The 21918-nt window shown below is 33.9% G+C and overlaps 1 long non-coding RNA gene across 1 annotated transcript in view; it reads right to left on the reverse strand.

Moving 5' to 3' along the window:
• LOC124365934 overlaps positions 1-15342 on the reverse strand; it is a 64878-nt gene extending 49536 nt beyond the window's left edge. The window contains exons 1-2 of the long non-coding RNA XR_006922756.1: positions 15139-15342; positions 7244-7360 (exon numbers count right to left, since the gene is read on the reverse strand). This is a non-coding gene — a long non-coding RNA (uncharacterized LOC124365934). The remainder of the gene's footprint in view (positions 1-7243; positions 7361-15138) is intronic.
• Between the last annotated feature and the right edge of the window lie 6576 nt (positions 15343-21918).

Here is a 21918-nt window from a genome sequence, read left to right on the forward strand (position 1 = left end):
AGGCATGCGCCTATTTGGAAACAATCCCAGAATAACTTTGAGGTGATCTGGGTTGTATAAAGAACCAGTAACGCGGATTGGCTATCAGAGAATATCACAACGTGATTATTTTTGTAGCCTCTCTTTATCCTAGTGAATCATAAACAGAGATAACACAGATCTCTGCCTGAAATATAGTGTATTGACGGATAAGACATGGCGTAATGTCTGTCCTTGGACTGACTACACCTAAATCTTGATTACCAAGTAGGTCTTGATTAAAGAGGTACTATCAGTGTACATTCTTTTTGATCAGTTATCAGTTTTTTATCAGTTTATACTTATCAGTTTATTCTTTTTTTAGAGGAAACTTTTCGCAACGCTCTTAAGCTATGTTATGAAACTAGACTTCTATTATACTGTTTGCGCTTGACGCCTAAGGATATGTATTGGTGAACACATCATAACCAATATAATATTCTTTTATTACGGTAATTATTACAATATTTTATTGTATAGCGCGAGGATTTGATTACAAAATAAATATGAGGAATTATGAACGTGGGACTCTTAATAATTCAGTTATAATTTTTCTATTTGTAACGTAACATTAAGCCTAGATTTTGTTTGTTCTAATGACATTTAACCTACTGTAAAATACCTGTGTAGTTATAATGTACGTAGTTAAATACTCTTCGATAGTACTGAAATATTGTACTTGAAATATTCAAATAATAAATATTAAATATTGATTTATGTTTGTGCTTTGTATGTAAACAGTTCAAAAATCTGTTCCTAGTATCATATATTTGTATAGGGGTAAATGTACATAAAAGTGTTTATTGTTTATATTAAGTGTCACTGATCTTTTTGTTAGTGTGATGTCTCGCATAAAAATTACTTAGTAAATCATTTATAAATGATAACACAGCATGGATTAATATAACACAATAAAACGACGTCTCAAAAAAATCAGATCGTGAATACTTTTTATCTATATTATAAGAATTCCAACTTTGTTAATGTATTATATTAGGTTTTACTTTAATTATGATAATATACCTTCAGTTTGTTTACATTTATTTCAATCTAAAAAATTAGCGTTTGCATAGGATTATGATTAGTTTTTATTGATTTATGTAAATGACACTACAGTGGTTGTTTACTAATAAATTAAAATATTACTTTTAATGTAAAAAGATTAAAAGATTGTATACAATGTACAAAACCTTGCTTAAGATATTGTATATTGCAAAAGAGTAACAACGAAACATTAGCGAAGTACGCGCTTAGAAAGCCAGAAGGTTGTAAACGGGTAAAGGTGGGCAGTTATCTTAGGTAACCACCTAAACAGTTTTGACATTACTTTAAACGAATCATATTCAGCTGTTGAGGAAAGAGTTTTTATGACACCCTATCGATTTCAAACCTTCTGGGATTAACCATATATTAATTGTGGAGAGATGATTGTTTATTTAAATAAATATGATCTACCTTAGCAAACTGTGGTGACTGGAAAATAAAGTTGCCCTCAACCACTCTTGCTCAGATCTAAAAGTACCATGGCTAGTGTAACGCCTTTGCGTTACACTTATGGATCCGTACAAAGGTATGGAACCATACGGATACAGATGGAAACTAACTCTATATTATGTTACAGATCTCAGATTATCTTGAAGACAACTGTTCGAGCGGCAACACGGGTCTAAGATGCCTCTTTTAATTAGAGTAATCACCACCAGAGTTCTCTGGACAACAATACAATTATTTCTCCGCAGAAAATGGTTCTTATTGATGATACCTAGCTATGATATTTCTGGTATTATGTTCAATTATACGTCTCAATCAGTATTGCAATCAGTATCTTTTATCAGAATAGTTGAGACTTAAGAGTTGAAAAAGTTTATGAAATTGAGGAATTATTTTATGAAAAACACACTATACTGGCGCTGAAAATCAAATCAACGCTACAAGTTAATTGCTTTGCATTTAAAATCTCGCTGTTTATAAATACAAATCGTTTGGTCCTACCAAGACCAAAGAATATTAAAATGAGCCCAATACTTTTGAGACATGAAATATTTATAAATTTTTCTGTGTAAGTACTAACATTAGAATTCTGTTGCTCAATTTATAACTGATATCAAATACTTTTATTCTTAATCTCAACTAAAGCACAGAATTTTTAGCATTTTATCTTAATCAGCTACTGTTAAATTCTTTGTATAACTGATAAGATTTGTTATCTTTAATAAATAATATTTTTATCAACATATTTAGTGGATTTCTGTAACAATTTATTTACTTAAATGAAATGTTATTCCTTAAAACGTAATTAGACGAATATTCAGAAACATTTTGAATCTTCTTAAATCCTGAGTAATTTGCATATCCATTTATGTCCTTGGATCCAGATTTGAGCGAAACCCCCTGTAGGTGGGGTGCTGGGGGTGTCCTTTCGAAGAACGTAATTGGACAATTATTCACAGCTGTTTTGCCGCTTCTTTTATCCTTCGTAACTGATATCCCCATTTGAATCCTTGGGTCCAAAGTGAAGAACCCTGTGGGTGGGTTCTGGGTGTGTCCTTTTGACAAGGGTGTGTACTTGGACAATTCACAGCTGTTTTGCCGCTTCTTTTATCCTCGGTAACTGATATCCCCATTTCAGTCCTTGGGTTCAAAAGTAAGTGAAGAACCCTGTAGGTGGGGTGCTGGGGATGTCCTCTCCCCCAATAGCTAAGCCGCTCCGACCAACGCGGCTTAGTGTAGCGGTCATCCACTTGCAAATTCGGCACCGCTCCCAGGTTTGTTATGTCAGGACACCACACCGCATTTCTCTTGTAATCACCAAAATTAATTTGATCTTGATAGCTGTAAGGCAGGAGACCGGAGGTGGCAGTAGGTCTTCTAAAGATGTACTTTGAGGTTCGGTTTCTTCGCCGAAGAGGATGTGACAACGAAGACAATGCTCTGGACCCCTTAGCTAGTCCTCTCACAATCTAAGTTCTTGAGCTGCTTTAGAATTAAGGTTTTAGCGAGAATTGGAATGAGTTTGTACACACGTCTACTACCAGTGCTAGTATTTTAAAGAAAGCACCTTGCATCCATAGAAATGAACAAAATAAAAGAATTTATTTTTATTTTAATGTTTCCTTGGATAAATATTAAATTATTTAATTGTTCTATTACGCACTAAATTTTCTAAATGATTTAGCCTAATATGTAAATATTTGCCTTCTTATAAGCTATAAATTATTTAACAAATTAAGTTTGATCATACCGATACAATTCTTTGGCTTTTGGTTACATCTAAAACAAAATATACTGGCATAAGTATTTGCACGTAAGAAGAAGTTTGAAAATACGTATTCTAATAACACAGCAAGCGAAATAAGATGTCTACCGTAGTCACAACTGTACAACGTGTTAAACCACTGTACAATAACTGCCCAGCTATAATACTATACATTAGTTACAAATATGTTGTTAACATTATTTTTTAATAACTGATCTGTATTCATCCCTCAGTCTGGTGAACCACAATTACTGCTTTTATAAAACACACTGCAAAATATTTGGAGCTATTGAAATCAAGAAATTGTAATTAATTTACAACTGAAATAAATTTTAATAACTAAACACTAAAAAAGTTTTAGTTTACAAATATCTCTGAAGGCTTTATTCTCACCTAAACATTTTTCCATTTTATTGCCAAAATCTGGTAAGTATGTGAGTTAGAACTCAATTATTTTGCTAAAAACAATATACAAAGCACACACTAAAATAAGAAAATCAAATAAATCTTGTAAGAGTCACTTACTATAACTAACATTTGAAAAAAATTTTGTGCAGAACATCACTGTAGAAAAATTGTTTAAGTTTGTTTAGAAAACCTGTTTGAGCTGGATAGGGTTTTAGGTGCTGATACTTGAAGTTTGTTGATAATTTAAAATGTGAGGGGTTTCAGTCCGAAGAAATACCAACAGTGAGCACAATGATCAGATCCTAGCACAATGCAAACAATCCACTTTGTAATCTAAGTACTCATCAAAACGCACTACATGATCCCAGAATCCAATAGGAAATTTAAACCTTCTGTACACATAAGAAAAATAAATTTAAGAATAGTTCATTCATGATAATTACAACCCTAATGGGTTGATATAATTTACGTTGACACTTGCCAAATCGCGGAAATACTGTTTGAAATTCTATTCCCCCTAGTTTATAGTTAAAGCATTCTATTCCCCCATTGCGTAATTCTATTCCCCCTCATGAAAGTTAAAGCAATTTGACTTAAATCATTTATTCAAGCCAACACATGACTAATCCATGAAAAAGTCTTGGCTTTTAGTCTGCTGAAAAAGTCTGGGAATAATCAAGAAAACAGCAGTTGTGTTAACTGCATAACAATCAACCATTCATATAATTCATATTAGAAGGAAGGTCATTTCAAATAAAATGTAGAAAAGGACATAGTATAAAGTTTTGAGATAATCCTGAGGTGACTATCATCCAATAATCTTGCAATTGTTTTTTTATAGTTTAACCAGAAAATATGCGAGAGAGGTGCATTCATTCAGCCATACCTTTCAAGTTTATCCAAAAAGAACCATCTAAATCTATTCTGGTTGGAAAAGAAATGTGTAACCTCTCATTGCAACAGTTGATGACATCCAGAATCGGTTTAGACTCTTTAAAACAAAAATGGTTTTAAAAACGTCCAAATTGAAATTATGACCCACTACACAATTTTAACAACTCTAATTATAAACCATCATAAAGCTATTTAAATATACTAATTAACGAATTGGAACTAGGAGACTGGAACACTAATGCCACTATGAACTTTTCAGAATAGACCAGTTTAATTTAGTATAGTAAAATATTCAAGAGAAAAGGGTATACTAAAGTCACAATGTCGAGATTACAGCGAATATTGCACTACCCGCTTAACCAGTATACAAGTACCGCCTCTAGATGAGAACTAAAGGCCATAAAACGCCACAACCTCAGCCTGATAAAGTACTTACGTAGCTTTTACAATATTTGCAACAAAAATTGTTCATAAAAATGTAGACAATAGTATGATTTTGTTTTATAATCAATCTCCGTAGTATAATAATAATAATACATTTATAAAATAATGTTATAAATCTTCTGTGATTCTAATATTAAAAATGCAAAAGTGTCTTGGTTTTTTTGTTTGATGTTACTCATAAAACGTTTCACAGATTGTTTGTAAACTTGAACATTCATAAGGTTCTTGAGATGAACATAGATCTATTTTTCAAGAAAACAGGATTTTTCCCGAACATTTGCCATGTGAAACAAAAATTCAGTAACACTACGTTTCGATATGTGCAATCTTCAGGTAAATAACTCATCATCATTATCATCATCATCACCTGACGTTTCCGTTATCACGGGTCGTCGTACACAGCCTCCTTCACTTTTGTCTGTCATTCTAGGTCTCCTCTTCCTCCACCTTCATTTTCTGTAGTCCCCTTCTCTCTATGTCTTTCCACACTTGGTCCTCGCATCTTCTTCTCGGTCTTCCTCTTGGTCTTCTTCCTCTTTCCTCCTTCTCCAGTGCTATTCTAGGCATTCTATTATCTCCCATCCTCTTCACATGCCCCATTCACTGTATTCTTCTTCTTTCCATTGTCTCTTGCAGTGAACTTACCTTCAATCTTTCTCTGGTTATTTCATTCGTTATTCTATCTCTTCTTGTAGTCTTTTCTATCCCTATAGAGGAACAATACCCAAGGGGGAGGTCAAAACAGGAGAGGAGGAATGGACAAATTTCAAGAATGCTATAGTCAAAGCTGCAGAAGAAACGTGTGGACGAACTTCAGGTAAAAGAAGGGATAAAGAGACCCCTTGGTGGAGTGAAAGAATTGCTGAAGCAGTTAAAAACAAAAATAGAGCTTGACGAGAATGGTTTAAGGATAGGTCAAACGAAAAGAGGGACAAATGGAAGAGACTTGCAAGGACATCAGCAAAGATGATGGAGGAGGCAAAGGAGAGGACATGGAAGGATTTTGAAGAAAAACTGAAATCAAACTTCCAAGGAAATAAGAATATTTTTTATGGGGTGATAAGGAACAAGACGAAACCTAAAGAAATGTTGACTAAGGTGGTGGATGTTTCAGGGGAAATCAAATGGGAGGAGAAAGAGGTTTTGAAGACATGGAAAGAGTTCTTCAGGTAAATAACTAACCTAGTATATAAATACAAACTATGTTAAAATAAACAATTCATACCAAAGCGTTGTGACACGCCTAAGGTGTTGGAAAACAATTTCCTAAACCTTAAGGTGGTCAGTATTTGACTGACTCCGAAAACCCACTTTGAAACAGTCGGCAAGACGCATGTTTATTGCTGGACTGTGCTTTTGAGCTAAAATATTAATTCCAGCTTTAAACTTTCTAAAGTGTTAAAAACATGTTTCAGTTTATAAATAAAAATATACAAAAACATGTAAATAATGTACATTTTAGTAAATATTTTGTACAAAAAAAGAAAGTTACAATCTAACTTTTACTATATGTGTAAAGGTTGTTTTAAAACCCATCTTAGTTGTCTTATAACAGGCTTTTCTGATCTGTGATATATATATATATATATATATATATATATATATATATATCAAAATGTTATGTTAATTGTAACGTAAGACATGTTTTTGTACATTTTCATGTTTAAGTGTTAATTCAAAAAATTTTCATATTGTGTGTATTTCTTACGAAACTATATATTATCTTCTGGTATTATATTTTATATTTTCAGCCATATGTCATGATGATGCGCCTAAACACATTTACACTTTCTACAGAGTAACATAGTCTCCTACGAATGATAGATTTAACAACAAAAAACGATGTTACAAAACTCTTTATGCTGTTTTAAACTAATTAAGATAAATAAACTAAAGGTGTGTTTATGTTAAATTTGATTTGACAGTCTTTGTGAATACATTTTTGCCACGTGGCTATCAAGGTAATCCTCCCCTTGACACACACGCTGTGACAAGGGTATAACAAGGGTATGACACGGTACAGTATCAACTAGTAAATGCTTCTCTGTGTATTTTACCTGAATTTGAATTCGCTAGAACGTCAGAGGAAAAGATTTCATTTAATTTTCTCTGTATAATAGAATAAAAATAAAGCTACCAGAAATTCCAGTGACTATTTTAACCCTTCAGCAAACGAAGAAAGTCATAAATGTCTAAATTTGTACAAATAAGAAATAATCTTACCTTGTTACAGGTTTTTAATTCAATATCCAAAACTTAATAAGAGCAAGTTTTTAAGCACTGCTATTTCACATGCAGGCTGCAGCAATTAGTTACTTAACTTCTTTCAGGGAAACTTATCTGAAATCCAAAACAAGTCCTAAGCTCATAACAGAAAATCCTTCTAGAAATAAATATAATATCGTACATAGAGCTAATAAAACCTGTTTTAGTGTTAAATTAAAATATATTAATTCGAACTAACACAACTTACTCTGAATATCAACTTTAAAATGTCCAACAAGATGTGATTCTCTCGTATTTGTGCTCTTAAATTACACATTGGTCGATTATGTTTATCACATTCAAAGTTCGTGATTAGAATTTTGAGGTTATTACGATTATTATGTAGGTTTAAATTAGTAATAGTATCTTGGAAACTCAGATTAGCAAGAAATCGCAGAAATGTCTCCTATAAGTCCTTAGGTATCCATTAACCTCATGCAAAGTGTAATTTCCATGAAAACATCGCAAAACTGTAGCCCGTGTCTTCTTAATTAGTGAAACCAGTTGTCACTGGGTGCATTATTATAGGTGGTGATAGAAAACATAGTGGTAAAATTTCCACTATTCCTTCACAATTCGTCCACACAATTTATTCCACTTTGTCACAATAGGTGCGTAAATTAAGTCCTGATACGCCTAGATATATTACAAACGGATTGCGATATCGATGTACAATCTTCACCATACGTATTAAAATACTTTTGTGGCCTTTTTTAAGGATACAAATATTTCCCCCCTTTTTTAAAAAGGTGGGTAGAGGGGGTCACTTTAAATTTTCAAATTACAGACCCTATCTTGTAGCATGTCCTTTGAAAGGTACATTTAAAAGAAATACAATGACATTACCAAAACATCTCTATAACGATCCTAGCAAAAGTTATGGTCAAGTAACCCCTTACATCTAATGGTGTAAATTAAATCCTGATATGCCGTTATATATTATAAATGGATTGAGATATCGATATAAAATCTTCACTTTACCTTTTAAAATACCTGTATGAACTTTTTCTAAGAAAGACGAATTTTTTCCCTAAGAAGAAAACACCTCTACAACATTTCTATCAAAAGTTATGGGCAAATGTCGTAAAACATAATAATCTGTAGGAACAATGTCTATGTCTTGCGCATATTAACACAATGCATGCATCATATTTTTTAGTAAGACTTTGACGAGCCTGGCTTATTTCTTTAAGTAGCAACTATAGGTAAACCGCTTGCAAAAAAACCTTGGTTGATTAGAGTTCACGCAGGGTGGGGTAAATACCCCTCCGCTGCCCCTTCCAAGTATCCCCACCACTGCTCGGCGCTCACTCTATTTGATCACCTGACTAATCAGATTCAGTCGGTATCGTTCACTGCTGTGACCCGTTCAGTTGAACCAGTCAGTACAGAGTTACTGAGCCTTCCCGCTAGAGCGTGTTATACCGGTCGTCGTGTTGACTGAACAAAATGAACGACTGGATGTACAGTTCGAGGACTTTAGCTGTGCGCGTGACCTGGAGTGTGTGGTGATGGGCGGGAGGGGTGGCGGGGTAGCATTATGCGCTGCGTCCCGAAAACATTTCCTTAGACTCATGGTTAAAACCCTCCTTTCAGGAATCGTATTGGCCCAAATAACTCATCGCACTCGCCACAATCAGTCTGTTTTGTGACAGTGCTGAGTGTAGCTTGTGCTTCGCTTTTACCGATAATGTCTGTTGAGTTAAAGTCAAAAGTCTATTCATAGTCAGGCTCGCGAAATTGTGAGTAATGTTTATACATTTATGAAGGAAGAGGCAGACCATCAAACTGTTAAAATTCCGTTGTCAAAGGCTCGCCAAAGAACTGCTGCAGCAACTGGAGTGTCAGAGCGAGTTGTGACTAAAATAAACAGTTAACTTAACAAGTTGAAGGTTAGTAACATGTGTGAGGCAAGTTTTACTACACCAAACAAAAACCGTCAACGACGTAGAATAGTTGACAATTTCCATGTTGAAGACCATCGAATACCGACTGCAAAACTTTTGAGGGAGGCGCTAAGGGACAAAATATATTTCCAGGGTTGTCAGAAAAGTTGTAGGTGGGTATTAAAGCACCTGGAATTTACTTGGAGAAGGACGGAAAACAATAGGAAATTATTAATTGAAAAGCCAGAAATCCGAGAGAAGAGGATAACATACTTGAGAGCGTTGAAAAATTACAGGGAGCAAGGACGCCCTATAATTTATTTAGACGATCTTATTTACTATCTTCTTACGTATCTAACAAAACTTGGTCAAATGGCTCAAATGAAGGGTTACATGTGCAGATTTCCAAGGGCGAGAGACTAATAATTATCCATGCGGATGGAGAGAAAGGGTTCTTGCCCAATGCTTTTACATGTTAGAAAGCAAGCAACCATAGTGGAGACTACCACAACAATGTGAATGGGGACATTTTTATGAAGTGGATAAAGGAAAAAGTGTTACCGAATTTAGAACCAAATTCAATACTAGTATTCGATAACGCGCCCTACCATAACATACAAATTTATAAAGCTTCTGGTTCAAAAAGTAGGAAGCAAGATATGAAGTTGTGGCTTTCAAAAAACGGAATACCATTCTGCGACGATATCCTTTTATCCTGAACTCTACAAACTTGTGCAGCTATATAAACCAAGGCATGTCCGGTACGCCTTGGACGAAACTATTCAACTACAGGGTCATGACATCTTACGACTTCCGCCCTACCACCCAGACCTCAATCCCATTGAGTTAATTTGGGCCGAAGTCAACATCATGTGGTTATGAGAAATACATCTTTCACTATGTATCAAGCTAAAGCTCTATGCGAAGACAAGATATCAAGTATGGGCGCAGAAGAGTGGTCAGTAAAATGCAAGCACGTAGAGAAAATCGAAAGGGACTATGCAGCCGCAGAACCCCAGATTGACAATATTATAGAATCCCTTATTATATCAGTTGGTTCGGATACAGACAGCAGTAACAGTGACCCAGAAGAGGAGGACAACTTGAGTGGAATTCAAGAACTCCAATGAAAAAACAATCATTGTAAGTAACATTTGTTATTAGAAAATTATATTCTAGCATTTAAATTAATTAAATATTATTGAAGTGATTGTAAATCTATTATATAAAAATGAAACTGTTCGTGTGTAACAGCATCACTCACAAACGGCTGGACGGATTCGCCTAATTTTTTTTTTAATTTGTTCGTCTTGATCTGTAGAAGGTTATAGGATACTTTTTATCCCTTTCCCGATTCAGGATTCCGCCCCACTGGTTACAGAAATACCCGTAAGAAATGCATTGCAGCAAACATATCTTATTAAGTGAAAGAGTCTTTTCAAATTTTTAATCAGCTGTTCTTTGTAAACATATATAATGCGACAAACAATATATTTATATATAATTTAATTACTACACTTATAGTTTTAAAGCATAGAATAAGCTTAAGAGAAACGACAAATTTTGTTTAAACTGTTTCTGCAATCACTGTTAAACATAGACTTTACTATCCAGATAATACAATTCAAATTTGACGTAAAAATTCACCTTTAACTGCAATATTTATTTAATATAAACCATGCTCATGCTTGATCAGAAGAGCAATGCAGATATCATAATTACTATCTTACGTTGGCTACAAATATAAAGAATGTTATAAAATCAACCTTAGTTGTTTTTTTTTGACAGAAGTATCAGGAATGTGGTACATACCTTCATAATGCGCCCAAGAAGCTCACGAAGGAACGACTATCAATTATTGTTTAGAATGTGATAGAAAATGAATAAGTGAATATAGTGTACTGTTTTCAACGGGAAATTGCGTGCGAAGCCGCGGGAAACTTATTGAAATGCGCAGCGAAGCGCGCCGGGTCCGCTAGTTAAATAATAAGAGAATACCAAATTATAACAACAATAGGACTTATCCTTGTTTTTCAGTTGTTATATTGTTGTTTAACGAGTTTTTGAAAATAACGTATGTGTGAATAATAATCGGCAAATCGAAATCGTGAGTTTAAAGTCGTTAAGAGATTCTTGCGCCTTCATCTCAGCGGCTAGCACGTAAACGCAACCCGCCACACAGATAGCGTTCGTTTTTTGAAAGGGTAGTATTAGGGCTGCACGAGCACAGCTAAATTCCTCCAACTGTAATGACCGAGTGAACGAAAGGATCTGCTATTAAAAAAGTATTCGAATAGAGGCAGAAACAGCATATGAACTTCCTTAAGGTCATCGGTTATGCTATCAATATAATGAAGAAGGAGGCTGCAACTTCATTTGTACCCCTTTATTCATTCCATTTAGTGCAGGTGTAACACACAGATATTTTTGCCAACATATACATATTGAATACATAATATTATGATCTGCGTAAATAAAACATCTCTTGAACTGGCATAAAAGGGAGTGGAGGGTTTTGCATATAGTCAAAAGTTATAGCTGTAACATCATTCCTGTTTTTGCAAATTTAATAAACTTTTGCTAAATTTTTTGGCCCTTCTTTTATGCAATATAAGTTCAGCCACTATAGTCCTTTTTGCGTTCTGATTCAATTTTAATGACTTGAATTTAGTATTAAGCTCTTTACAATAAGAGTATAAATCTACATGTGTTCTACCAAACCTTCACCTGCAATTATTACAATATTTCAGGTAATATTTATAAATAGAAACCCTCCTTAAACAAACAGTTCATGCATTTTTTTCACACTAATGTTTGCATCCATATAAGTAACTGGTGTATACCTGTAAGTGTAGTGAGCGACCTTTGTAGAGAATTAATAGGTATTATAATCTATTTGGTTTATAATCCTGTGGTCTTGAACACTCCCACGATTGTTCTGTTTCAACCTCTCATCCACAGGCGATTGCTTATTTTCTGCTTCTAAAGCTCAGTAACTTTCTGATGATTACATGTAGACCATGTTGCTCTGTGTGAGATATATCCAAGGAGATCATTCTAAATCAAGTACTTGTCCAAAGTGAAGTCTAAGTACTTTACTAGCCTCGATCAGAAAGAGGGATACTATTGTGAGTGAGCTTGCTCAAGGCATATGATCGGCTTTTCAAGGCTTTTCAATGTGATCGGCAAAAGTACTGTAGGGAATTTATAGCATGACCGGTGACTTCGAGATGCGCCGTAGGCAAAGACGGAACTAAAGTGGTGGGGAGTGGAGCGGCTCAGTCTGTTGCCGTATTCAGCCTTGTGAACTTCGGTCACCAGTCTTCTATACGTGCCGCCCTAAAAACATTCGATTGTGCCAATTCACGAGTTGTAATACAATTTGCGAATTAATTGCGTTGTGCTCATTACGTTTTAAGTAAAGAGTTAGTGATGGATCGTAATGTAAAAAGTAAAATTGGAGGTAGAAAGGTTATACACAGCCAAACAAGAGAAGTGATTGCAAATGTTTACCATTTTATGAAACGCGAAGCACAAACCAACACACTTATAAATTTGAAGAAACTTCAACAGCGTGTCGTAGAGGCAACTGGAATTTCAGAAAGCACGCTGAGACGAATTTTGAAGGAGGAAAAAAAATAAGTCCAATTGGCAATACTTTTAGTACACCCAACAAAGTAAGAAAACGCAAACATACTAAAAGTGATCTGGACAATTTTGATTTGGGTGTAGTTCGAAGAACAATAAATAATTTTCATCGACAACAAGGCGAACGGCCTACATTGAAATCATTATTAAATGTGTTAAGGGAAAAATAAATTTTAAGGGAAGTAAGTGGGCACTTACAAAAATATTGAAGAAGTTGGGATTCCGCTGGAAAAAAGCTACTAACAACAGAAATATTTTAACCGAACGTTTCGACATCCGTGAATTACGTATTAAGTATTTAAAACGTTTAGCCGAGTATAGAAATCAAAAAAGGCCAATAGTGTACATGGATGAAACATATATTCACTCAACACACACCAAAACCAATGGTTGAACAGATGGTACCACTTCGGGACTGAAGACACCTCTAAGTAAAGGACAACGACTTATAATTGTCCACGCAGGCGGGGAAGGTGGATTTATTAACAATGCTCTACTTACGTTCAAATCAGGGAAGAAGTCAGGGGACTATCACGATGACATGAACTACAAGAATTATGAAAGATGGGTAAACACTAAATTAATTCCAAATTTGAAAGATAATTCTGTTGTTGTGATAGATAACGCCCCCTATCACAACAAACAAGACGATCCTGCACCAACAACATCAGCAGAAAGGCCGAAATGATTAAATGGCTTTCCGAGCGTAACATTGTTCACTCAAGCACTATGTTCAAACCCGAATTGTATAATCTTATACAAGCCTACAAGCCCACATACAAAAAGTACAAAATCGATGAAATATTTTCTAAAAGTGGACACACTGTTTTGCACCTGCCACCCTACCATCCAGATTTAAATCCAATTGAACTAATTTGGAGCCTACTTAAAGAAAGAGTAGCGAAGAAAAATGTGACATTTAATATAAATACGGTGGAACAATTGGTGAAGGAAACGTGTGATTCGATCACTCAAGAAGATTGGAGGAAAAGGTGTGATCATACGATATCTGTGGAACAAACTTATATGGAACTCGAACGTCAAATCGACGAAATGACAGAACGGATTGTTGTGAGACTCGGCGAGGACTCCGATAGTGACGAATGGGATGAAGAAAGTGGCAGTGACGAAGACAGGGAACCTATCGTTGACAATAGTGACAGTGGTGATAATGACTTAACGGGAATTGTGCCCTTTGAGTGTTATTAAGCGCAGCGAAATTCAAGGAGTAGTTCTGTCAACAGTGCATGTACAAGGTAAGAACATAATAACAATTAGTAATATGTTTCATTTATGTTGTAAGGCGATGATTCCAATATTTTAAACTTTTTTTAAATACAGTGATATCGCAATGGGGTTTTGTTATGTTAACTATTGTGGGTGTGTGGATCGTTGGCGTTATTGTTATTTTAAGTATACATCATTAAATTAACTTGATACAAGTTGGTAGATAAAACTGAGTTTTTTCTTATTCTACTGTGTATATTGGCAAATTAGTTTAACCAGTTTTATATTAATTTTTAATTTAGCAGCTAGGCTATGTCAGTTGAAAATTTTGTAGTGTATAATTGTATCTACTATCGTAAATCCTGAAGCTTACACGGTTAGTATATGATAAATTGAATTTTAATGGCTAACAAAGCGTAAAAATTACAATTCTGAACTGTTGTCGTCGTTGGAGATCAAGAATAATGTAAATTCCTACCCTTTCCCAATTTATGAGAACCCTTTCTTACCACCAGGTATCTCTACTGCGAACTCATTAAGAAGGGTGAGCTATGAACACAATTTCGGCAGAACATAGTCATTGTTAAGATCACGTACATCCGGTCCAAATATTTCCAAGATTTCCTGTATTGAATTCCCAAAAATTTTAATTGGGTTAGTAGCACCGTATTTACTCCCCTACTTTATATTGTGCCCCCACGCGCTCAACTCCTCCACTCCTCACGCGCATCCCACCGGTCATGCTATAACTTCCCTAGAGTACAGCTTTATCACGCTTAATACCTTGCTGGCTGCACTACAATTTAACCTAATGAAGATCGCCATTTATGAGCACCATCACATATATAGTGGTTAGGTAAACCACAGCCATTTTCTAATAAATCGCATGATGCTTTTGTAGTTGGACTTCATCATAGATACCTGAATTATATCGAGGTTCTATATATATATTTAAAATCCATCTTTATGTATTTCCTTCTTTATCAAGAACATTACTGTTTAATAATGTTACATTTAATCAAAGTTTTATTAAATTTATGTTCCATATTAATTTTTTACTTTTGTATGACCTACAAATTCTTTCATACTTACCAGATTATGGATTAAGAACTCTTCATTAATCAAATTTAATTGCAATGTTTCATATTTATACTGTATCGATTATAAATAATGTTAACAACTATTTTACAATAATGTAAATTTCACATGCTTCATCCTTTTAGAAATAAATTCACTTTTAACACTTAAACCACATCCTTTTCTTACCCATATTAGACATACAGGTTATGTTTACTAATCCATTCTTATTATTATGGTCGTAATAATCTACAACCGTATGTGATTTAATAGCGAAATAGTTATCATCTACTCATCTGTTCATCCTCTTCATAGTTTTAATAGGCAAGCGTGATGAGTGTATGTGATATTGAAATAATTTAGGACAAATGCAAAATCAATAGTATTTTAAGTTAGTTATTGTAGAGTGGGGTATATTATATTTAGCCAATATTTTTATAAATTCTAATAACATTTAAACTACTGTACGATATCTGTGTATTTATAATACTTGTAGTCAAATATAATTTCTATTAATAAAATACTTTTTTACAATTTAAATAATACAATATAAATTGTGTTTGATGTCAGTGATTATTATGAATACCTTTTCTAAATAACATCTTTTCTTAATATCATTGGATTGTGTAGGGTAAAAAAGTTAAAACAAGTGACAGATTTTTTTCATTGTTTACCCTCATTTAAAACGAAATTTTTTAATGCGTTTGTTTATATATTTTGTATATTACACATAACGTAACAATGGTGGGAAAGGTTGATTACGAATGCTAGTATAATAGGCAGTGTGCTAAAGTTTACCTAAAAATCACGTATAAATTATATTAAAATAGTATAAGTAAATGGATAACCTAATATTTCAACGTCTCAGGAAATCAAAAATAATAACAGACTTATATTATCCGTCTAAAAAACATCTTTAGCAATGTAATGTATTTAGATTAATTTTCACCATGTTACTATACCTTCTTCACCTGAATTAAGTTTATTGTTAAAAAATTAACATTTGGTTACGATTATGATTAGTAACTGTTGATTTTTCTTGTTATTCTAATAGGCTACCAAATGTCATTTTACTTAACGTAAATATACAATATCAGGGACAGAGTATCACCCTTCTCGGCGACATCGCTTAATTTTGGAAGGTAGAAAACAAGAACCGACCGTCATAATGTCATGTAATGTTCACCGTAGGCCGATTTAAGTCTGTCATTTCTAATAATGAAGTTTTTAAGGCCTCCTGTAACAAAACCCTTTAAAAATAGTAGCCTCCAGATAATATCAAAGTACTTTTAAAGGTAACAAAAGTTAAGTATTCAAAATTCGTAATTCTAATATACGACTTTTATAAAAAACGAATTTTCCAAACAAATCCCCTAGGACGGGCACTTTCTAGTTTCATTATAGTGCAAAATGATTGTATAAACGTTTAATTCGCTGATTTTCACTAAACTTTAAGTTACATGCATGTTATAATAAACTTTCTTGTTCCCAGAAAGCCAACGTATGATTTATAAAACACCTGTTTTGTAGATTCTTTAGAACGTGTTTACATCTTACTACCGTAAACAAAGTCTTAAAGTATATGTTATATTAATTAATGTTAAAAACAAACTTACGTCTCTATTAAATTCAGTAATTATATAAATTGTGCTAATGAAAAAGTGCTAGTATTTCATATACGAGTATTCAACTGTCTCTCGGAAAGTTTCCCAGGTAAATACAAATTTGATTACAGATTTACAAAGGTTATGATATGTTCCATGGTTATTGAAATAGTTTTTAATATTTCAATACTAATATTCGTAATTTTATACTGAAATATATGCTGTTGAATTGCAATGGTTCGTGATTTATGAAGAAATGTATAGTTATTTTGTGCACTCTTTAAATTTTTTGTTAACTTTTCCAAAACTAATATAGAAAGGGGATAATTGCATTTGTATTGCCTTAAATATCCGAGCAATTTATAGATGATGTTTTACATTCTGTGTTGTATGAAATGTCTACAAAAGGTCACCTGTTACTTCCTCCAATAAGAAATATATGAAAAAATGTCAAACAATTATTTAGCTACTCAAGATCTGACGCTATTCGTTCAACTTTAAGTTATTAGTGTCATATAACATCGTTTCCAGGATTCATAAATACTCGGCCAGCCGAACCACGGTAGTGAAGGCTAACTGATAGGATTAGAAACTTTATAATTGTAAGATTCATATCTTCCTACTAAAACAATTTATTTCTTTAAAATTATACTAAAAATAACTTGTATGATTTATTGCAGGCAAGAATGTATCCACTGACCCAGTTAGTTTAATAGTCTATAATAATATTAATATTATTAATGAATGATCTTGGCAATAAATATTTATAAATATGTTAATCGTAGGAAATAAAGATATATAATGAAATTTTGGTACTTTGGGATTATACCGACCACACCCAGACATGAATCGTTATTTGACATTTTGCTTCTACTGATTACTAGATTAGTGTAGAACAATATTTCGTCAATATAAAACAGGAATTGTCTTATCGCAAACCCCTCCCCATCCTCAGACAGAGGTCAAAGTCGAGCGGTATAGTAGATAACGTGATTGCAGAGTCTCGCCGCCCGTTCAGCTGGTTCGTCGCTTTGTTTTACTTCCGTGTTTTACCCCTACATTTCTCCAAACACAAAAATTCAACAAAAACAAACATTACTAAACTCTTTATGAACAAACACTCAAAACTTGTTTTTATTCTTGATCGCACTCCGCCACCCAAAATGCGAGTGCCTCCGGCCATCAGCGCGGGCTTTGGCAGCCGCGCTGATGTCGACGAAAGAAAAACATCCCTCGTGATAGTACCTATCAGTAAAATATCAAATTCTAGAGGGGCTGATCAGAAATATAAATTGAATTGTAATGGAAAGGCAATTATGTACCGTGCAAACCATGTGATGCCGCGTGGCCTGCCGTAATCGGGATTCTCGAGAAAGATAAGATAACAGGGACAACAATACCGATCACAATACCTGGAAACACTTGTAAGTTTGTAATTTTATAATTAAACAGTTGTTTTTTCGTTCTGTCATGTTTGTTTCTATAAATTTATATTTTTGTGTACTTCATACAGGTGTGGTCGGTATAATCCCAAAGTACCGAAATTTTACTATTCAGGTTTATACCTGACAGTAGTATTATATGAGAATGACAATCATATTTTCTCCACTATTAGTACCGATTAAAATGACATCTTTATCTGGCATACATATATCATTTCTGGCATTTATTTATCATATTATAAGAATAAATCACAGGTGTATTACCACATTAATTTATTCAGCTAAAGTCGACTAAAGTAGTGTTAACCGTTACAGTTCCAGAGTCCCGTGTAGGCAGTGATGTGTAGTATTAAACATGTGAGACGTTAACTCTCAAAGTGTTTCGTTATATATTCAATTGCATTGTGAGCCTCATGCAAGAATTAAGTTGCAGGATTGCGGAGGACATTGTCACGAGGTGGTAGACCGTTTGTTTTTCAACACCGCTATTGCACTGTGTGAATGATATTCTGATCGATATATGTGGAAGTCAGCACATCGTCCTTGGCCTGCCCTGATCCTGCTCTGTTAGTACGGGTTGTACTCAGTGAGTGGAGGACAAGGATTTTGTTGCGAGGTTTCATGGAATTGTTAGGCTATGGTATTACTAATCCCGATTTCGAATCCTCCCTCCTAGATTCATGGAACTTACAAAATGAGGTAGTCTAAATCGCAAACTATTCTTACCGTTACTATTATCAAACTTACAACCGACTTCACAACAGCTCTCATCTCATTGTCAAAGCAACAAATAAACTCACATCTCAACGTTTCATATGAGATAATAGCCTATGTTGCCTATCAGCCTTGGACCCATGGCTGTCAACATTGCCAAAAAGCCAAGATCACCAGCCCCTGTAAAATTGGTACAGCCAACACTAACAAAGGTATCAATTTCCAAGGTCCTTTAGTTATGAATTTCTTACTGCCTTTAGTTCAATTTTGAACATGCCCAGATTTACCTTGAGTTTATGAAATATCGCAATATACGTCCGCTATCACAAGAAACCTTTTAATAAAGACAAAATGTATCCATAGATATGAACGATAATCTAAAGTTTATTTCCATGTTTCTATAGATATACAGCTATGAATGTTTTAACATAAGGTACTAGAACCTGTTTAGCTTTCTTCGCAATTTCTTGATCGAAGAAACAAAACAAAAACATAGCTAAATATTAGGACGAAGTTTAATTACTTAATTGTAGACCCTTTTTCGTAGAATTTGGTTTACAAGATGTATATTAATATATTTTCTAAGCTGGTCATACTCAACGTAGCACTGTTAATATATTTAACTTGAATTAAGCCTTACTTCCTAGAATGGATATAATTGCCGTACCAGGCTACTCAGTTCAATATCAATAGGCTTTCTGTGTTGGTCTTTTTTTCGATATTTTCTTAAATATTTAACGGATTTTGATAAGGTTTTTATTGTCGGCTTCGGTATGATCAATGGCAGGCTCCTAGGTATGACAAATCAATATTTTAACCATGGAATCTTGTGAAAGGAAACTTCGAAAATTCGTTTTTGAGTGCTTTTACATTAATAGTCATTAAAACTACGACTTATGACAAAATAATGTACTGCTGAATTGTGCATTTCAAAAAGACCCACACTAAAGTCCTCAGATGCATATATCTATCTCCAAAGAATAATACACAATAACAATTATTCTCTTTAATTCTACATTTTTATTAACACTTCCGACGCTATTCAGATTAATAAAGTATTCATATCGATTCATTAAGATATGTGCATTTCAAATTACTCTGCAGGCAAATTTCGATCAATATTTTGGTAGTAAGGTATTCGTTTAAAAGCCCGTTTGTTTTTTTGCACGACTCATGTGCTCTGATTGGTCGGGCGGGCATCATACCACACTTCATTGCGAATTATAGTAATAAAATACCAGATTAAATAATCTTAAACTAAATTTAAGTATAACCAATTAGTATACTTTTAGATCTTAAAATGTTGCAGTGTTTTTATTGTACTGTTGTAACATAGTAAAGAACACATGTTATTTTTCAACGATGTAATTCTTGAATAGAGTTGATTTTAGTTGGTAGTAATATACGCGAATGTGAAAAATCTAAAATCTAAATAGGTGTTTTGGTTTGATTGAAAGCTTTTGATGTCAAATAAGAGTTTTTTATGTGCAGCAAGTGTCGGGTACGTAACAAATGTTGTAACTTGGAATATATAATTAAATCATTTTTAGTTAGGAAATAATGATTTGTCTTTCATAACACAAAATATAAGGCGTATAAGTACAAGTACAAGCAATGCAAAACAAATGCGCTTGTAGCGTATTAATGAACATGAAGAATAAATGGAAGTTTGGCAATAAAATTCTACAGAAATAATTTCATCACAAAGAAAAAACTGGAATCTTCTACCAATTGTGCGATTTGTCTTAGTCATCATCAATAAAGACATCGCTCTCAGAGAGCAGTCCAAACGTCTGAACAAAGGATAGATTGATTAAATACTATAATATATGGATTAAATTATCGCAGAAGAGATAATAACTTAAATAAAGTAAATTCTCCCACGAGTTGCAATCCTATAATTGGTTATAAGAATGTTCCAATGGTTTTTTATAGGTTCACAGTGTATAGACTGCAAACATTGTTCTGATCTGAAATAGAAGGATGAATCAAGAGGTATATTACGCTTGCTGGGAAAAGTAAAATTAGAGGAAATTATTCCTCAACCCGAACCGCTGTATCCTCTTCTTACAGGCGACCATTCTAAATAAAAACTTTCCAAATGACGTTATTTAAGAGTACTCGCATTTATGAGAAGGTTTTTATCCCAACATTAAAAAATTCATGGGTTATTATATAATTTAGCTGGAACCTTGTTGCCATATTGGACCCTTGATCAATATTTCTAGAAACATAATTCATTTCAAACCCAGAAAAGCAATCGTTGTAATGTGTCACAACCAATTTAGTAAGTGGTTTAGTAATATCTCTACAATATACCACAGACAGATTATTCCAGCAAATCTAGTTTCGGTAAAATATACTACTGTGAAAGATCACTCAGATACGGCAAATTCCTTTCTCTTGAAGACTCTTAAACACAAGGAATCACCCAGGCTCTAGAACCCTCCAAATCATTTATCCGTGAGCCAATGGCCAATGGAATAAAATACTTACATGATGTTACCTCTAGAAACAATCAAACTTCTAGACCTCATCTCTTCCACCATTCTGACGTTTAGGATGTCCAATCTCACGTAATATTTTTAAACTTATGAATCCTCTTAAACTATAATGTAAGTGGTATGCAATCAAACTTTCCCTTTTGGACTGGACGTTCAACAAGTTTTTACTGTGTGTGTGTGTGTGTGTGTGTGTGTGTGTGTGTGTGTGTGTGTGTGTGTGTGTGTGTGTGTGTGTGTGGGGGGGGGGGGTAAATACCTCTAAAAATGCCACTTAATCTGTAGGACTGAACATTTAATTTTTTTGACCATCAGATATATGACTGCATGATAAAGTGAAATCCTTATATAAAAACACGGCCTCTGCGATTTATTTGTTTCCAAAAGTTTAAGGCCGATGACATAACAAGTTTCCTAAACCTGTACTCTTGATTATAGTGAACAAAAAAGTATTTGATTCATTTCTATTTTAGTTCTTCCCCTTTATGTATAAGTTCAGGCAATCTTTAGATGTCTTTGAATGGAATATTTAAA

This window comes from Homalodisca vitripennis, chromosome 7, assembly GCF_021130785.1.
Source record: "Homalodisca vitripennis isolate AUS2020 chromosome 7, UT_GWSS_2.1, whole genome shotgun sequence".
NCBI classification, from domain to species: domain Eukaryota; kingdom Metazoa; phylum Arthropoda; class Insecta; order Hemiptera; family Cicadellidae; genus Homalodisca; species Homalodisca vitripennis.